At 48.4% G+C, this 19829-nt stretch overlaps 1 long non-coding RNA gene across 1 annotated transcript; it reads left to right on the top strand.

The window, feature by feature from the left end:
* The first annotated feature begins 5434 nt into the window (after positions 1–5434).
* Positions 5435–11684, top strand: LOC306666263. Its single transcript, XR_013765257.1, has 5 exons — positions 5435–5653; positions 6820–6889; positions 7270–7345; positions 8932–9073; positions 9193–11684. It is a non-coding gene; the product is annotated as an uncharacterized lncRNA (long non-coding RNA).
* Positions 11685–19829: the final 8145 nt, after the last annotated feature.

Raw genomic sequence — 19829 nt, forward strand, 5'->3', positions numbered from 1 at the left:
GGTCTAGCTAAGTGTCTTAGGGCCTCACTAAATTGCTGAGGCTGCAATCCTCCTGCCTCAGCCTCCCAAATTGCTGGATTACAGGCATGTACCGGTGTGTCCTGCTAAAATCTGTAGTCTTAAGCCCTTCCTTCCTCCTTACCTTCCTCCCTCCCTCCCTACTTCACTCACTTCCTTCCTTCCTTCCTTCCTTCCTTCCTTCCTCTCCCTTTCTATTTTTGTTACTGGGGACTGAACCCAGGGGTGCTTTACCATTGATCTACATCCCCAGTCCTTTTTATTTTATTTTTTTATTTTGAGACAGGGTCTTGCCAAATTTACAATCCTCCCATCTCAGCCTCCTGAGTAGCAGGGATCACAGACGTGTGCCGCCACACCCAGCTAATATTTTTCTTTCTGACCCTATCCCCTCCTGCCCTCCTCGTGAGTCCCTGGAGCATATGGCTTTCTGTTGCGTGTGCTTCTATTATGAGGCTTTGACTAACGCTGGCTGCAGATTCCTCAAAGCCTGCTCCCCTCTTTCCTATACACCTTCTCCTCTGGGTTTCCCTCTTGGTCTCTGTGGCTTCTCTCTCCTACAACTGTCTTCTCATACCTCTTGGTTTTCTCCTTGAGAATATTGCTTTTCTGTGTTCACCCCATCTTCTCTGACCTGACTGCCCCTCTGCCTTTTGGGGCTGCTTATGCCCTGGACACCAGGTGCTGAGCCCAGACCCCAGGGTCCAGCCCAAGGCCAGGCGGTTGGTCAACAGCGAGCGAGCGAAGGCAAAGGATTGCTCGCTCTAAAACAAGCCAGGGCCTGGAAGAGGAGCAGGGTCCACCGAGGATCGGCTCTGGCGGCTCTGCCCTGTCTTTGAGCACCACATCTTTCTCTCTGCTTCAAGCCAGAAGCTATTTATCTGCCCCCTTGGAAGCACCAGCATTTGAAAGGAAGGAGGCTGATTTCCTGGCAAAAATGTGACCCAAAGGACTTCTCACCGTTAAAAAAAAAAAAAGTAAGGGAGGCTATCAGGGATGCTTCCTGTTTTCCTCCCTTGAAAGCATCCTGGATAGATGAAACTGAGGGATCAAAGGGGCTGGCTGCCTCTGGGGCGTGGGGACCAGCAGAAGGGCTTTTAACCCCGTTGTCTCCCATATGTGAATGGAATCTGACATCTTCCAAGCGAATTTTAACTCCTTCAAGGTCATTTGTTCATTGGACGCTACTCTATGCTGCTAGGTGAAGATCTGGGGACACACAGATGAGTGTGACCAGGTCCCTGACCTCACGCACCCAACAGTCATGACTGCGGACCAAGGAGACGCAGCGCTATCTCCACGTCAGGCACTGGGGGCACGCCTTTCATGCACTGGATCCTCCAAACCAGCTTCTGGTGTGTGATTATCCCCATCTGAAGATCAGGAAGGCGAGGCTAATGAAGGCCAAATGACCTGCCACAGGCATAAGACCGTCAGGTTTCAGGGCTGGGGTTCGAGTCCAGGAGTCTGACAGCTGGAATCATTTTCTCAACCGATACCATACCCCCTGGAGACCTTGCCTTCCTGTCTGAAATGTTAGTGACTCATGCTCATAATTTTTACAAATGCAGTTTATCTCTGGGCTTGGTCAGGTGGCTTTTGATGAACAGGTTTGTTTACATCTTACTGTACCACGCTGTTCTAGAGCAGAGGTGGTCAGCTTGCCACCCCCTGGACACTGACAAGGCTGCAGAAACCTGGGGCCACACTTGGCCTTACTCGAGGGACAGAGTACCCAGCTCTCGCTTCTCCTTTCCCATTTCTGGAATAGATGATACCCCAGACTTGTCTTGTTTTTAATCTTCTTCAAAGCCTCCAAAGAAACCAGAGGGGAGGTTGATAGGCCAGGGACCAAGCAGACGTCTAAGGAGGAATGACCCTGGGCCTTTGCCTAGATCAGCTTTTGTACCTTTGCAATAATAAATACTATTTTCTCGGTAGAAACTGAGACTCAGAGTGGTTAGTTCACATAGCCCAAATCACACAGCTTGACGAACTCCAAAACACACACTTTAAGCACAGTTGCCTCCCTGATGCTAAACTTGACAGAAGGGGAAAAAAACTCCCTTCCTGCCGAGGTTCCACAGTAAGTGGCAGGTGAGGGTAGCAAGCAACCTTGAGGTCTGTTGGGTAGGGCCATCTGGCACAATGGCTCCCCCTGACGCTCTGGACTCACTATCTCTTTAAGATCCGGGACTCCAAGGGACGCCAAGCCTGCTGGTGATTCTCCAGGTCCAGGGGTGGGGAACTGGATTGAACATGCTGACATCCAGGCAAAAAGCCACCTCAGCACTTTTGCCTCGCCTGGGTGGCTCTGCCTCCCCCCACCTCTCATTTATTTATTACTATGCTACTCCCTGGCCCTGCTGCTGTGTCAATACTGATAAAAGCAAATCGCCACAAACAGGTGCAGCTGGGAGCTGCCCCTTGGACAGCTGCCAGGGAAATGTGATCGCTCAGCTGGGGTGACCTGCCCCCGCCCAACCCCCTCCCGGGCTTCAGCTCGGAGCATGTGTCCTTGGGCAGTTGATGTCGTCCGCATGTCTGAGCCCTGGTATCTCAGTTGGCATCACGGACTCATGCTGGTGTTTGGCTGGGCTGGGGTGGGTGTGTGCGGGGCAGGGGATGCCAGGAGTTTTCTGTTCTTGTTCTCTTCCGATTTCTTCCAACAAATTCAGATAATACCATGTCACCAAGTCCCCTGTTAAGTATTTGGAAGTATTTTCCGCGCCTATCACCGACTGATATTTCTAGGTAAGAGACCCTTTCTTTCCAAGTCAACCCATTTCCCAATTCACACGTGCATTTGCCATGTAATGATCCAAAAGGCGTCTTCCGCGGACCTCCTAGGGCTTTGCTGTGAGTTTACCTAAACACACTCTTGGTGAGCCAGACTTCTCAGCCCGAGTGCATTTTGATGCTTCAGAGCCATGTGACTTTGACTCTGGTTTGGGAAAGATTATATTTCAGTTCCCCTCCCCCATTTCTGTGCTTAGTCCCCAAGCATCACTTCCCCACTTCCCTAGGGCACCAGCCTCTCCGGAAATACCCCAGCTCCGCGCGCAGGCTGCACTCCCGGTGGACCAGGCGGTGACAACGCCGCGGCTGAGCCGCAGGGCGGGCCGGGCGAGGGCAAGCGCGAGGGGCTGGGGCGGCGGGGCCCGCTGCCGCTTGTCGCAGAGGAGCGCGCCGCTAGCGGAGGGACGAGGTTGCTATGCAAATGAATCGGCGGCCGGTGGCCCCCCTTACCCAGGGGCCCTGTGGTTGCCAAAACAGACCATTCCCCAGAACAGTCGCCTAGAAACGGGCGCTGTCATAGCAGCCTCTGGGTAGCAGCGAGCCAGGCTGCTGCCAGGAGCCGGGTCAGGATGCGCAGACCTCCCGGCAACCCCCTCCCCGCCCGGGCTCCACCTCGGGGAAGGGCGTGGTGGCTCGGTCCCCACCGTGGAGGGGGGGCACTAATTGGATTGGAACACTCCAGAAGCCCATCAGCTGCTCCTCCCTGGGGGAGGGGGAGGAGGAAGGCTGCAGATTGTCTTTGTGATGGGTCTTAGGCTCTCCCGTTTGCAGCCTGGCCCTGACCTGGTGTGTCTGGACCCTGTCCACCCATCCCTGGTCTAGGACACCATAGCACGTGCCTTGTAGATTGGAGGAAGGGGACGAGGGTCAGATCATCACCACAATGGACTTTGGCCCTGATAGCAAGGTGATGCTCCAAGGATCTCACCTGGTTAGGAGAGGCTAGGGGGAAAGAATGCAGGTTTGCCTGGGTTGCAAACTGTGACTTATCCACTTCACTCCTCAACGACTGCCCTTTTTAATTAATTAAAATTGTTTTGGTAGTAGGGGTTGAACCCAGGGGTGCTCTACACCTGAGCTACATTGCCACATCCCTGGCTCTTTCTATTTTTTAAGACAGAAGTTTGGACTGGGGTTGTGGCTCAGTGGCAGAGCGCTTGCCTCCGGTGCGTGCACAGGGCACTGGGTTCCATCTCCAGCACCACATTCATAAGTAAAATAAAGACATTGTGTCCACCTACAACTAAAAAAAGTTTTTTTTAAAAGACCAGAATTTTGGTCTGACTGCGGTGACACAGGCTTGTAATACCAGCACTCAGGAAGCTGAAGCAGGAGGATTGCGAATTTGAGGCCAGCCTCAGCAATTTAGTGAGACTTTGTCTCAAAATAAACAAATAAAAAGGCCTGGGGATGGAGCTTAGTGATAAAGTGCCCTAAGTTTAGACCCCAGTACCAAAAACAAAAACAAAAAGCGACAGAGTTGGTTATATTGCTGAGGCTGACCTCGAATTTGCTCTCCTCCTGCCTCAGCCTCCAGAGTTGCAGGGATTACAGGCCTGTGCCACCTCGGCCCTCCTCCCTTCTCAGCAGCTCCTGTCATTAGCTCAACTATGCTAATCTGACCCTTGCCTAAACCTTGGAAACATTTACATTTTCCTACTTCATCTGGATCCAAGAGATCTGCCTTGACATTTAACTGTGTGTATCTTGTCTCTTACCAATTAATCTGCAATATAAACTTCTTAAAAGGCAAGGCCCGTATTATAATTCTGTGATGGTTCATCTTGACAGTAAAGAAGAAAACAGTTTAACACGTGCTCTTGAATTGAGGTGCCAGTGACCTTCATCAACATGGTCACCTTGGGAGGCCTCTAATAGTGCCTTCCCAGCAACTGTGCAGACTGGCCTTCTGAGACAGTAAAACCTCACCAAACACTTGGGGAGGAAAGAGATTCGGTGACAGTTTGAGTGACAGTAAACCAATTGGTGGGTTGCAGAGAAAGTGACTACTTGGGACAGTGAGTTATTTTTTGCTTTGTTTTGTTTTGTACCAGGGATTGAACCCAGAGGTTCTTCACTATCCTTTTTATTTTTCTATCTCATTTTTTATTTTGAGACAGGACCTCACTAAGTTGCTTATTGCTGAGGCTGGCCTCGAATTTGTGATCCTCTTGCCTCAGCCTCCCAGACTGCTGAGATTACTGGCATGTGCCCCTGCAGCTGGCGGCACTGAGCATTTAGTGTGGTCCACATGTTGCAGGCCAGCAGGCAGAGGGTGAGCACTTGTATGTGCCTGTGTGGGGACGGGAGGACAGCTCTGTGCTTCCCTGCAGGGAGAGCGAATCCCCTTCCCTCATAATCCATACCAACTCAAACAGCAAGCCTCCATATGGCATGTAATGTGCAGCCTCTCCCCTTTCTTGCTGGTGTGTGGAGTTCTTACCGGGTGCCAGGCGCTGAGCTAGGCACTGAGTGGTATCATTCCATATTTGTAAGGGGAAAAAAAAAAAAAGCTGTCGTGTGGGGGACATTTGCCACGCCTTCTGATCACCCACACCTTTCCTGCTTATGGGTTTTCCCCACATCATAGATCCCACTTCCCCAAAGCAAAGGACAGAAATGTATTCTCCCACACACGGCAACTACCGTGTAGGCGTGGGACTAGGTTCCACCAGTCAGATGCATCCACGTGACACTTTGATTTGGAAAAGAGCCACCATGATGCAGGCATCCTGGAGAAAGAGGCCAAAGGCAGCCTCTGGCCTTTGAAGCCACAGGAGCCACAGGAGGGACTCTTGGGAGTTTTATTTCCACCGTCATGGAGGGGAGCGGTCAGGTAAGTTCCCCTGGTACTGGGGACTGAACCAGTTCTCCACTACTGAGCTATATCTTCAGCCCTTTCTATTTTATTTTACTTATTTATTTTTAAATTTATTTTTATTGTAAACAAATGGGATACATGTTGTTTCTGTTTGTACACGGAGTAACAGCATACCATTTGCGTAATCATACATGTACATAGGGTAATGATGTTTGATTTATTCCATTATTTTTTCCTTCCCCCCACCCCTCCCACCCCTCTTATCCCTCTATACAGTCCCTCCTTCCTCCATTCTTGCTCCCCTCCCACCCCCCATTATGTGTCATCATCCACTTATCAGTGAGATCATTCGTCTTTTGGATTTTTGAGATTGGTTTATCTCACTTAGTATGATATTCTCCAATTTCATCCATTTGCCTGCAAATGCCATAATTTTATTATTCTTTATAGCTGAGTAATATTCATATATATTATATATATATATATATATATATATCACAGTTTCTTTATCCATTCATCAATTGAAGGGCATCTAGTTTGGTTCTACAGTCTGGCTATTGTGAATTGAGCAGCTATGAACATTGATGTGGCTGTATCTGTGTAGTATGCTGATTTTAAGTCCTTTGGGTATAGGCCGAGGAGTGGGATAGCTGGATCAAATGGTAGGTCCATTCCAAGTTCTCTAAGGAATCTCCACACTGCTTTCCAGACTGGCTGCACTAATTTGCAGCCCCACCAGCAATGTATGAGTGTACCTTTTTCCCCACATCCTCTCCAACACCTATTGTTGCTTGTATTCTTGATAATCACCATTCTAATTGGGGTGAGATGGAATCTTAGTGTAGTTTTGATTTGCATTTCTCTTATTACTAAAGATGGTGAACATTTTTTCATATGTTTGTTGATTGCTTATAGATCTTCTTCTGTGAAGTGTCTGTTCATATCCTTAGTCCATTTGTTGATTGGGTTATTTGTATTCTTGGTGTAGAGTTTTTTGAGTTCTTTATATATTCTGGAAATTAGAGCTCTATCTGAAGTATGAGTGGCAAAGATATTCTCCCACTCTGTAGGCTCTCTCTTCGCATTGCTGATAGTTTCCTTTGCTGAGAGAAAGCTATTTAGTTTGAATCTATCCCAGTTATTGATTCTTGCTTTTATCCTTTTTTATTTTAATTTGAAAGAGGACATTGCTAGGCTGGCCTTGAACTTGTGATTCTCCTGCCTCAGCCTCCCAAATGACTGGGACTGCCGGTGAGTACCGTGACACCCAGCCCTAAATTCCTTTCCTGATAGAGTGGATTCTGTTATCTGCAACGGAGAATTCTGTGCAGACGGAGAGCTGGCTGAGTAGGTGGATGGCAGTTGGATCGAGAGGTGGGAGGGTGGGTGAGTGAATAGAAGGCTGGATGGAAGGGTGGCAGGTGGGCATCCACATACTGACTTGCTTTTTTGGGGAAATGGATTTATAGATTATAGACTATTTTTTCCCTCTGATTCTCTATTAATATTAATGTCTTTCTTTTAGTGTGTGTGTGTTTGTGCACGTCTTCATATGTTACTGGGGATTGAACCAAGGATGTTCTACCACTGAGCTGCATTCCCAGCCCTTTTTATTTTTCCTTTTGAGACAGGGTCTCCCTAAGTTGCTGAGGCTGGCCTCGAACTCCTGATCCTCCTGCCTTAGCCTCTCCTGTAGCTGGGTAACAGGTATGCACCCCCCCCAGCTCCTTTCAGCATTTTCTTTTCTTTTTTAGGGGAAGCATGCTATTTTTCTAATAATAACAAAGTTATCAGAAACCCAGACCTGTAATTGCTCATTCAAGTGGAGGTCAGTCTGTTCAGGGCAGGTAGAAGCCAACTCTGAACATGGGGGTTCCATTTTGACAGTTCTGGGGATCGAAGCCGGGGCTTTGCCCATGTCAGGCCAGGACTGCACCACTGAGCTCCACCCTCCATCCTGAACACCGGGGTCCTAGACCAGAAGTAGCCTGGGAGGGGCCCTTGGCTCTGGACTCATCTCACCGTCTGGCCACACCCACGCTGACCAGCAGCACAAGGCCTTCTTCCCTCTCCCATCCTCTGAACCCCACACCATGGCTCCACCAGAAGCACTCTGTGACTCGTTCCTGTTGTTACCCAACAGTCCCATTTCACCTCGAGCAAGGATGACATGCACATGTGACTCATCTCGTGCTGTTCTGCTCTCTCCCAGCTCAGGACTCCTGGTGGCGATGACTGTGGCTCAGCAGCCACGTGCCCCACAGGCCTTGTTCTGCAGCTGTTTTTCACATGGGCATGTCCTACTGCCCAGCCCAGACTGTCAGCCCTGGGATGGAAACTTCTGTGATTTTCACAGACCCTGTTCCCTACGTTTTATAGAAGTCAGGCTTTGTTTATAGAAGACGGGGATCATGCTGTTTATTTTTACATCCATGACTTTCTCCATAGTAAAAGCATAAGCTTGTGTAGGCGGAGTCCTTCATGCTGTCAGGCCTTGGTCAGCATTTAATGAGTGCCAGTGATGTGCCAGACTGCATGTTGATTGCTGGGGGCAGAAGGAAAAAAGGCACAAACCCTGTCCCCTTACAGGGTGCTATAGTTTAATATATTTATATAGTTTACAAGGTGCTATAGCAAGGAGGAGATACATAGATAAGTAAATGGAGAAGTGCTCTGATAGCTATGCAAGTAGGCTGGAGAAGGGAGTGGTTGGTTGGGACAGAAAAGTCATTTTATTTATTTAGCTGTACTGGGGATTACACACAGGGGTGCTCTACCACTGAGCTACACCCTCAGTCCTTTCCATGTTTTATTTTGAGACAGGGTCTTGCTATGCTGCAGAGGGTCTCACTAAATTGCTGAGGCTGGTATCCAGCTTTCTATCTTCCTGCCTGAGTCTCTCAAATCATTGGATTACAGGTGTGCAGCACAGGACCCTGCTAAAAGTCTTTTAGCCAGGTACAGAGGAGCATGCCTGTAACTCCAACTAGTTGGGAGGCTGAGGCACAGGATTGCAAGTTGAAGGCCAGCCTCAGCAACCCTATCTTAAAAAAAAATTTTTTTTTTTTGGATACCAGATATTAAACCCAAGGGCACTCAACCACTGAGCCACATCGCCAGCACTTTTTTAAGTTTTATTTTGAGAAAGGGTCTCGTGAGTTTCTAGGGCTTTACTAAATTGCTGGGGCTGGCTTTGAAATTGTGAGCCTCTGCCTCAACCCCCCAAACTGCTGGGATTACAGGTGTGCGCCACCATGAATTTAAGTGCTCTTTTCCTCCCATGTCCTGGTCAGGAAGACTGACTTTGGAGATGTCCCCATCTCTGAACTACTCTGGCAGGATGGTCTCAGCCAGTTGTTACCTGTGCCTGGGCTGCTAAGTTATTGCAAGAAGTCGCTGTGTCTATTTGCACACCAAATACCGTCTGCCGACTATGTAAGTAATGTCTGGAGCAGGCTGCGGCTCCTTTCCACCGTGTGGAAGCCCTTGTTTTTCATCACTATGAATTTCCCCAGTTGACCAAATCCTAAAATAACTGTTCTTCTCATTTGCAGGATTGCAACAAGTTCCAGAAGGAAGAAGGAGTCCTCCTGGAGCAGGTTGGAAGCCACCGAGCGGGGCCGTCAAGCCAGCATGTCATCTCCCTTGGGCCCAGGGGTGTCATGAGACCTGAGGTCGAGTTTCAGCTCCTCCCCGGCTGGCTGGATGATCTTGGGGGCAGCCCCTCGTGACTGGGAGAGCTTCGGTTTCCTCATCCTGGAGCAGAGATGCTGAAAATTATCTGGCAGGATTGTCAACAAGCTTAGAGGAGATAACGAAAGGACAGTGACGGCCAGAAAGTGATGGACAGGTGTACAGGCAGTCTGTTGTCCTCTGCCTGCACACGCTATGGGCTGAAGGATAGGGATGGTGTCTTGGGTTTTCTTGTTCAGTCCTCCTGACGACAACCGCTCATTCCTGTCGCCTCCTGGATCCAACATGGGCCTGGGCATAGAGAAGACCTCAGAAAAACACGGCCAAATAGCTCACCCAGGAACTTAGCAAATAGAATCTGGGGTGTGCACAAGCCATGCATGGTGAGAGGGGCAGGGCCATGCTGTGGTCCAGTGTGAGTCTTGGTATGAATCCTCTCCTGCCATTTGCCAGGTGAGCAATGTGACCTTGGGCAAGGTGAACACTAATGTCCTCCTCTAGCACAGTGGTCACTGATAATTGGAGCTAATCCAGAAGGCTGTTGGAAGAGCCAAAGGGGCTGGTTTGGTCTAGGCACTAAGGTCAGGAGCAGATCATGGGTGGTGGTGGTTATTGTTTTGTTATATGCTGAGTGATTCTTCCAAGGGGTGGCATGAGAAGATTCACAAACTGGAGGTGGGAGATATGGCTTCTGATTTTGTTTTTGCACTATGAAGGATTGAGTTGAGCTATATCCTCAGCCCTTTTTATTTTGTTTTTAAAATTTTGAGGCAGGTCTCACTAAGTTGCTGAGGCTACCCTTGAACTTGGGATCCTTCTGCCTCCCTCCAGAGTTACTGGGATTACAGGCAAACACCACCCCACCAGACTTGGGCTTCTGGTTTTGTTAAGAATTGTCAAAGTCACCAGGTATTGCGGCGCGTGCCTGTAATCCCAGCAATTCGGGGGGCTGAGGCAGGAGGATCACAAGTTCAAGGCCAGCCTCAGCAACTTAGAAAGACCCTAAGGAACTTAGTGAGATTCTGTCTCAAAATAAAATGTAAAACAAACTGGGCATGTGGCTCCATGGTTAAGTGCCCCTGGGTTCAATCCCTGGAAAAAAAAAAAAAAAAAAAAAAAGAATTGTCAAGGTCTTCAAGGATGGTAAGATGCTTAGGACAGCCCTTGGGGTCAACACAAAAAAGGTAGCAATAAATATGCTTGGACATCATTTCCCCCAGCTGTGGGCTAGATTCCTAGGCTAGACATTGTTGAGTAAGAGGTGTGCATATTTAACATCTTGGACAAATATCACAACTGTCCAACATGCAGATGTTTCTGTTTGCACTGCCTGTCCACAGACAGAATAACTGCCTCTCTTGCCCCAACTAGCCCATGTTTTAAGCTTAAATTTCATTAATTTTGACTGGGTAATATTTGCAGATGGCACAAAATTAAAAAAAAAAAAAAAAAAAAAAAAGGAACGAGCATACAGTGAGACATTGCCCCCTCCTGTCTCACCCGTCCACGCTCCTCCCCAGGGACACAAACTTGGACATCAGACTCTCCGGTAAGTGGAAAATCATACCTCATTAAATAAATCTCTGTTATTCTGATGTGAGAACCAGTGTGTATTATGGAGTAGAATGTTACATTTGAATGAACTTTAAGATAAAATAGGAGACTTTAAAGACATTTTATGCTCAGGGGTAGGGCCAGGTGGGCACTGTTACTGGCTCTGTCTCTTGCCTTCTCTGGGAGGAAAACTTGGTACAGTTCTTTTTTAAAATTATTTTGGTACCAGGGATTGAACTCAGGGACACTCAACCACTAAGCCCCACTCCCAGCCCTGTTTTGTATTTTATTTAGAGACAGGGTCTCACGAGCTACTTAGGGCCTTGCTAAGTTGCTGAGGCTGGCTTTGAACTCGAGATCCTTCTGCCTCAGCCTCCGGAGCCACTGGGATGACAGCTACCATGCCAGGCTTTGGTACAGTTCTGAGTCAATAAAGTGAAAGTTTGCAAGTTCCTCACCCCCATTATTTTGGGGTTCTCCTCATCGCTGTAGTCACTTGTCAACAATCATGGCTCTTCCTGCCCTTGAGTGGGTCACTACCTTGAATTTGACCTTGTATTTGTCACCTCTCCCAGCCCTGGGTTTCAATTTTTTGACTTGCAAAAGCAAAAAAAAGTGGACAGGACTAGTCCCATTCTAGGTTTAACTTTCCAGGACTGATCAACGAAAGCCCGTGAAGCTGGAGATGACTGACAGCACTTAGTGTTACCTCTCAGGCGTGTGGGAGCATTTTAAGAGATGCAGTTTCTCATCTCAAAAGAATGAACGTGCATGGTTGCAATTTTTGGCATGGTCACTGGTGGGTGGGGACACTGTGGCGGGGGTGCGTTTCCTGGAACACCTCTAGTGATCATCGCTGGCTCCGCCTGCTCCAGCCAGGGGTCATGCACCCGGAGGGGACCACCCCGCTGTCTTTCCTGGAGAACTCACACTACAGTGGCCAAGAGCAGGGTTTTGTCATACAGAAAATGCCTCATCAGGGAAACTCCTGTGTGTGGCCTCCAACACTACCCTGTGCCCTGGGGCAAGGGGTGCGGTGGGGCGGTTGGGGTGTTGAGCCGCTTGACTTTCGACTTTGCAGGTCAGTGCCCACCTGGGCAGGTGAGCCCTCTGCTGGGGGCCAGCCGCTGTCTGCCTGAGCAGGTGGTCTAGCCACACCTGGATCCAAGACCAGCTTTTCACAACAAGCAGACGGTCTGTGCCAAGTGCCGTCTGGTTTCGTTTGAAGGAGGTTTGGTTTGGCTTCTGAATTTTCAGGGCGAGACGGAGATGGGTGGCCTGCAGTCACCCAGAGCCCATCGGAAACAGGAAAGGTGCTCTTGAGCTGTGACGCCTGGGTCAGCTGTGCTTGTGCATGGGACACCGTATCCCAGAGTGTCCCCCTTGGGCCTCTGGGTGGCACTGGTCCCATCTGCTGTCGGGGTCTCTTCCGTGAAGGCAGCTGGGGAGCCAGTCTGTGTTCCCGCCCCAACAGGGTAAGGAGGAATGGGAACCAGACCAGCGGTCCTGACTCTGCTGGCCATTATAGAGGCTTGGAGGGAGGAGCAGGGCGAAGCCTCACTCTCAGAATGTCATCAGTCCTCCGGCTCCTCCTCCCTGGGCCAGGACAGCTTCTCAAGACCTCTCACCACGATGGCCCTTCCCTACTCAAAGGGTGGTCAGGGCCCGCAGCTCTGGCCTCCCTGGGAGCTGGTTAGAACTCAGACTTGGGAACCACCCCAGGCTGCTGAATCACAGTCCAGGTTGCTGGGTCTACGCATGCGCGCGAAAGGTTGGGAAACAGGTCTAGAGGCTGCGCGTCTGGGAAGGAGCAAAACGCCAAACTCTCTGGGCAGCGGGTTCAAGGAGGGAGGCCGCACAGCCAAAGGCTGAGGGGCACTGACGAGCACCGCAGGTTGTATCAAGCAGGAGCCTCTTTTTTTTTTTTTTCCCAAAATGACATTTTAGTTTAATTTATTCTTTCTTTTTGTATTGAGATTGAGTCCAGAGGCTTTAACAACGAGCCTCATTCCCAGTCTTTTTATTTTTTATTCTGAGACAGGCTTTCATTAAGTTGTTTAGGACCTCACTAAGTTGCTGAGGTTGGCCTTGAACTTGCAATCCTCCTGTCTCAGCCTCCTGAATGTCTGGGATTATGGGCATGTGCCACCATGAATGACTTAATTTCTTTCTTTCTTTTGAATTTTTTTTCTTTTTCTTTTTTTTTTTTTTTTTTTTTTTTTTTTTTTTTTTGTACAGGGGTTTGAACCCAGGAGCACTTAACCACTGAGCCACATCCCTAGCCCTTTTTATTTATTTATTTTGAGACAGGGTCTTGCTAAGTGCTGAGGCTGGCTTTGAACTCACTATCCTCCTGCCTCAGTCTCCCAAATTGCTGGGATTACAGGTGTGGTCCACTGTGTCCATCTTCATTTTATTTTATTTTATTTTCCTTTTTTATTTTTTCATTTCATTTTAAATAGGCAATCCACTTACATCTTTTTGTTTTCCTTTGTTTTGATACTGGGGACTTAACTCATGGGCAGTCTATCACTGAAATACATCCTTAGCCCTTATAATTTTTTTTTGAAATATAATTTATTTACTTTAGAGTAAATGAATATCCTTAGTCTATTTTCTTGGATTAGGTTCTTATATGGTCCATGAATATATATTAATAGAAAATATTGAGTAAATTTTATTTTAATCATATTTTTTAGGAGGGTAGTCCAAGTCAGACAATATCCTTGTAGTATTTGATTATATGGCCACCTAACCTGTAGGGCAGGGACGCTACACACTGTAAACACCTCAGGTAAGGTAAGGTAAGGAAAGGAGGAGAGATAGGAGATGGTGTGGATAAATACATCAGCCACATTCACATCAAGGTTTCAGATTTTGTCATAGACATTGTTTCATTCCCTTTTAAAATTTTTTATTTTGAGGCTGGCAACCCTGTAATCCCAGCAAATCCGGAGGCTGAGGTAGGAAGATCAGGAGTTCAAAACCAGTCTCAGCAACTTAGTGAGGTCCTAAGCAACTCAGCAAGACCCTGTCTCTAAGTAAAATATAAAAAAAGGGCTGGGAATGTGTCTCAGTGGTTAAGTGCCCCTGGGTTCAATCCCCAGTACCAAAAAAAAAAAAAAAATTTTATGTGTTTTCAGTTTAGAGACAGGATCTTGCTAAGTTGCTTAGGGCCTCACTAAGATGCTGAGCTGGCTTAGAAGTTGCCATCCTTCTGCCTCAGCCTCCAGAACTGCTGGGATTATAGGCGTAATCTGCACCCAGCCATCAAACTCCTTTTTAAAAATCCAAGTGTAAACTGGGTGTGGTGGTGCACACCTGTGGTCCCAGAGACTCTGAGGCTGAGACAGGAGGATCACAAGTTTGAGGCCAGCCTCAGCAACTTAAGTGAAATCTTGTCTCAAAATAAAAACGGTTGGGGCTGTAGCTCAGTGATAAAGCACCCCTGGGTTCAATCTCTGGTAGCAAAAAAACAAGAAAAAGGAAAAAAAAAAAAAAAAAAAAAAAAGCTATCAATACATTTGAACAACTCTCGATCCAGTGGAGATGACCACCACTGAATCTCAATTATGTTGACTCAAAGAAGCCCGATGAAAAATAACAAAAGTTCCTACTGTATGATTTTATTTATATAAAATTTTTCCAAATGCAAACTAGTCCATGGTGAAAGTCCCTCTGTGGCTCCTCAGAGAGGAGCAGGAGGAAGAGATTAGAGAGAAGAACCAGGAAACTGGGGTGAGAGACACGTTCTTTCCATTCTGGCGACGAGTTCGCAAGCTCATACCGCTGAAGCTTAGCCAACTGGGGACTTTCTTCTCTTTTTTCGTTTGAGGTGCTGGAGATCAAAACCAGGGTCTCTCCTATGGTAGCTGAGCCATATCCCAGCCCTTTTTATTTTGAGACAGAGTATTAATAAATTGCCGCAGCTGGCCTGACATGGTGGTGCCCACCTGCGATCCCAGTGGTTAGAGAGGCTGAGGCAGAAGGATCCCAAGTTCAAGAGCAACCTCAGCAACTTAGGGAGGCCCTAGGCAACTTAGTGAGACCCTGTCTCTAAATAAAAAAATAAAGGCCTGGGATGTGCCTCAGTAGTAGAGTAGCCCTGGGTTCAATCCCCTGTACCAGAAAAAAAAAAAAAAAAAAAAAAAGCCACAGCTGGTCTTGAACTTGGGGTCCTCTGGCTTTATTCAGCCTCTCAGCAGGGTTGGATTTTTCGGGGGCAGGGGCAGTGCTGGGAATTGAATCCAGAACCAAGGCCTTGTACATGCTAGGCAAGTGCTCTGCCACTGAGCTACATCCCCCGCCCTTTTTACTTCTTATTTTGAGACAGAGTCTTGCTGTGTTGCCCAGGCTGGCCTCCAACTTTGATCCTCCTGCCTCAGCCTCCCAGGCCTCTGGGATCACAGGTGTGCACCACCATACCTGGCACAAAAGAACAAACCTTGAATGATTCCATTTGTAGGGAGCACCTAAAATCGCCAAGCCTATGGAAACAAAGTAGAAAGGCAGTCGGCAGGAGCAGGGAGCAAGGACTTTCTGTTTAATGGGTGCAGAGTTTCAGTCTGGAAACAGAAAAAGTTCAAGAGATGAAAGGTCGTGATGATCATGTGACAATATGGAAACCACTGCACCATACCTGAAATGGCTAAAGTGGCAAGTTTTATATTATGCCTATTTTACCCCGATTTTAGAGAATGGGCTGCACAGCTTTGTTTAGCAGTGGCGAAGGCCTGGCTGGTGGACCGCGGAGTCGCCAGGAGCGGGAGAACAGGCTGCACTTGTTGGGACCAGGAGGTGATGGAGACCGGGCTGAGCCCTGAGATCCAGGTTGAGAAATGTGGGATTAAGATCCTCACTGAGTCACTCCTTGGGGTCAAGCCTTTGTCTCTGGGTCAAAACGAACCATTTCTTGGGGTGGGGCGATCCAGGACATTGACGCAGCTACTGGCCTGGATGGGCCACTTGCCAGCCTTTAGTGGCACGCTGGTCATGTCCTGATGGGGAGGTGGGAAGGACTGCCCAGTGCCCTGGGATTCTGACATCTGGGGATTTCTCCATCCCCGGCAGTGTGCCCTACCCGTTCCCGGCCTCAGTTTGTCCATCCGTAAAATGGCACAGCAGTGGTCTTGTATAACAGGAAAGTTCATTCTAAGTATTCATTGCTTTTTTCTCTCTCCATTGCTCCCTTGCTAGGAGAAAAGATGAGGGTGGGTCTGGCAGGACTTGTTACAGGGGAGGGAAGTCAGGGCAAACCCCAGAGGGGACCATTTGGCGGCGGGGAGGGGGGGGGCTGGAAATTGAACCTGGGCTTCGTGTGTACTAGACAAGTGTCCTACCCCCTAGCTATATCTCCAGTGCTTATTTTGACACAGAGTTTCACTAAGTTGCCCAGGCTGGCTAGAATTTGGGCTCAGCCCGCCTTTGCTTCCCTAGTCGCTGGGATTACAGGCGTGTGCCATGCTGCTGGGCGGAGGCCAAATTTATCTAAATAAGAATGAATGAAGGGGACCTGGCATGCTAGTGCATGCCTATAATTCCAATGACTGGGGAGGCTGAGGCAAGAGGATTGCAAGTTCAAGGTCAGTTGGGTCAATTTAGTAAGACTCTGTATTAAAAAAAAAAAAGCAGGATGGAGCTCAGTGGTAAAGTGCCCTGGGTTCAATCCCCAGTTTTACCAAAAAAGAAAGTAAAAAAGGGCACAGTGTGGTGGCACACAGCTGCGATCCCAGCAACTTAGGAGGCTGAGGCAGGAGGATTGTAAGTTCAAGGCCAGACTCAAAAATTGAGTGAGACTAGGTCACAAAAAAAGGAGGGTGGTACCAAATTAAAGTGCCCCTGTGTTCAATTCCTAATACCAGAAACACGAGAGAGAGAGAGAGAGAATAAAAAAAGGAGAAATAATAAAAAAGAATGAAAGGGGAGAGTAGAGGAAGAGGCCCCCAAACTAAGCCTAGGGGTGTGGGAAGAGAGAAGCAGAGAGGCTGTGCCCAAAAGTGGGCCCCTTGGGGAGAAAGTAAGAAGCCCCTCTATGCATGTGACAGAGTTTCCCCTGTGCCTCCTTAGGAGGTTCTTAGAAAAGGCCTACTGTATCTTTCTCTCTTCTTTCTTTCAAGGTTCTGAGGATTGAACCCAGGGATGTCAGGGATGTTTTACCTTTGAGCCATGCCCCCGCCCTTTTATTTATTTGTTATTTTTTGGAATTCCTTAATTTATTTTTGATTTTCCTTCTGTGTTTGCAAAAGAATGTTGTAACAAATGTATAAGTCTAATAGCACTCATTCAATAAATAGTTAAAATTCTAGATGATGAAAAACCCAGCCCTTTTATTTATTTTTTTAATTTTGAGACAGGGTCTCACTAAATTGCCGAGGCTGACCTCAAACTTGTGATCTCCTGCCTTGGCCTCCCAAGTGGCTGGGATTACAAACATGTGCCTACTATGTTACTTTCCAAGCTGTGTTGAAATCTGAGCTTCTCTCCAGTGCTGGGTTGAGTCTCCAGGTGACCCGACACATCTGGGTCACCTTCGCAACAAGTAGGGGCTCAGCCAATGCTTCCAGTCATTATTCTGCAAGATGACAGATCTGGGACCTGGAGAGACTAGGGCAGGTGTCTTCAGGGGACGGCCAGAGTGCCTTCCCTGAGGCTGCCAGGCTGGGGTAAAGGAGAGCTGGGTCCCAGCTCTCCCCTCTGCAGAGCTGCAGGGCCAGCGTGGCAGCCACCAGCCACGCGGTGTTTAAACTTCCTGCCTTCCTTCTTTTCTTCCTTCCTTTCCTACTGGGACTTACACACGAGGGACGTCTACCACTGAGCTATATCCCTAGATCTTTTAATTTTTTTTTATTTTGTGACAGGGTCTTGCTAAATTGCTTAGGGTTTTGCTAAATGGCTGAGGCTGCCCTTGAACTTGCGATCCTCCTGCCTTACCCTCCCAGGTCGCTGGGATCATAGGCATGTACCACCACATCCAGTTCCTAGTTTTTCATTTTAATTTACAAATCTTAATTAAAAATCCAAGCTTTCGAGGCACTAAGCTACCTGTCCTGTGCTCCGCAGACACCTGTATCTGGGGGCTACCATTTTGGAGGAGGCAGTACCCAAGTATTTCCACTAGCACAGAAAGCTCTGACAGGCGTGTCGCTCTAGAAAGACCAGGAACAGGCCCAAGTAGGCTATTGGTTGTTCATTCCCTGATGGTTCCTCAAAGGATCTGCAGCAGCCGAGGACAGCCCAAGGCCACCTGACCATGCCCTCCGGCTGGAGACAGGGGACGGTTGGCACGAGGGCTGGACGGGGTCAGGAGTAGAGCGGGAGAGAAGTGAGGCCCCTGATAGGAAAGGGGAGGGAAGGCGGAGGCGGGGTGCCTGGGAGTGAGTGTCAAAGGACAAGGCCATGAGCAATCAGAGAGGTTGAGCAATGGGGAGGCCGAGGAAAGAGGCTCCTGTTGCCCTGGGCAGTTGGTGGTTATCTGACCTGCTTAATCAAGGAGGCCCTGTGCCTGCGTGTTCTCAGAGACAAATTCCACATTCCAGCTATCAGCTGCTGCTAAAGGGCACCGTGGCTGGGTACAAGTTCCCACACAGCGCACAGGTGGGCGCTGGCCTGGGCCGGGGCTGTGCACACCTGGCCGGTGTGTTCCGAGCCACCGTGCAGGAGGTGACCCGGTGGCGGTGTGGGGGTGGGGGGACACATCTCCCCACCCCACCCTGTGTGTGGACAGCTCTCGGTGAAGGGAAGCAGACCCTGGGTGCTTCCTTCAGTGATTTCAAACCAGAGATCCACCCCGGGGTTTTTCGTTTTTTTTTTAATGTTCACTAAATTTGACTTTGTGTTAAACTCATTCCTAGGGATTAAAGAAAAGTCAGACTTATATTAAGATGATTTTAATTTAAGCTTTGTTGGGAAGTTTGAAGATATCTCAGGGGGGTGGCTTAGAGTGCCAACAGGAACAGCTTCTTATTGCTTAATTTGACATAACATATTCCCATAAATGTTATTTTTACTTTTATTTGGAGGTATAACAGGCTTAGAGCAAAGTGCAGGAATTTTTAGGGCATAACTTGATGAATTTTTACATTTGTGGATACTCACGTAACCTCCGCCCCACCCCATGAGAGCAGGGACTGCCAGCATCCCGTAAACCATCCCCCCCGCCCCCCAGGTAATTGCAGTTCTGACTTCTGCCTCCATCAGTGTTTGCCTGGCCTTGAACTTTGTATAAGTGGGATCATACTGTCATACACCACATGTCTGGTTCCTTTTACTCATGTGCCTGAGAACTTTTTTTAGGATAAATTTTATAAATACAGAGCCACAATCCTTTACCTGAAACCCTGGGCGCCAGTTAGGTTTCAGAATTCAGAATTTCTCAGGGTTTAGAAGGTGCCTTGGTGACTACACTGTATATTATAAAATGCCCCGGGTAGGATCTGGGGCGGCATTGGGTAAACACATAAATATTTCTAAGCAAAGTCTATGAATATTCACATGCTAAGTGGTGTAAATAAAGGCTGTAAATAGGTTCACCTCAGTTGAGGTCTATTTCCTTGCCAAATGAGTTCACATCAGGTCAAGTTCTGCAGCTGAATGCATCATGATAAGAGTCATTTTATCTAGCCTACGGCTTCCAAAGAATTGGGGGATTCTGAAACTGAAAATAAGGGATAGCGGACCTGAGTCCTGGCCAAGGCTTCGGCTCTGTGGGAAGGCCCCACACCTAGGGGTCTCTGAGCAGACGGAAGGACCCAGAAACCAGGCACCCGCAGGAGTGTGTGCTGAGCCGAGTCTCGACCGGAGCTCTCAGCCCAGACATGAGCTCCCGACAGCGAAGGCCTGCATTGGCCCTACATGCCTTTGGGGGTTTGGGGGTTCTTCTGGAATCCCCACCTGTGTTTAGATTTTCAAAAGAGGACTGGGGGTGTAGCTCAGTGAGGGAGCACTC

The sequence above is a fragment of the Sciurus vulgaris genome (genome assembly GCF_902686455.1).
Source record: "Sciurus vulgaris genome assembly, chromosome: 7".
Lineage (NCBI taxonomy): Eukaryota > Metazoa > Chordata > Mammalia > Rodentia > Sciuridae > Sciurus > Sciurus vulgaris.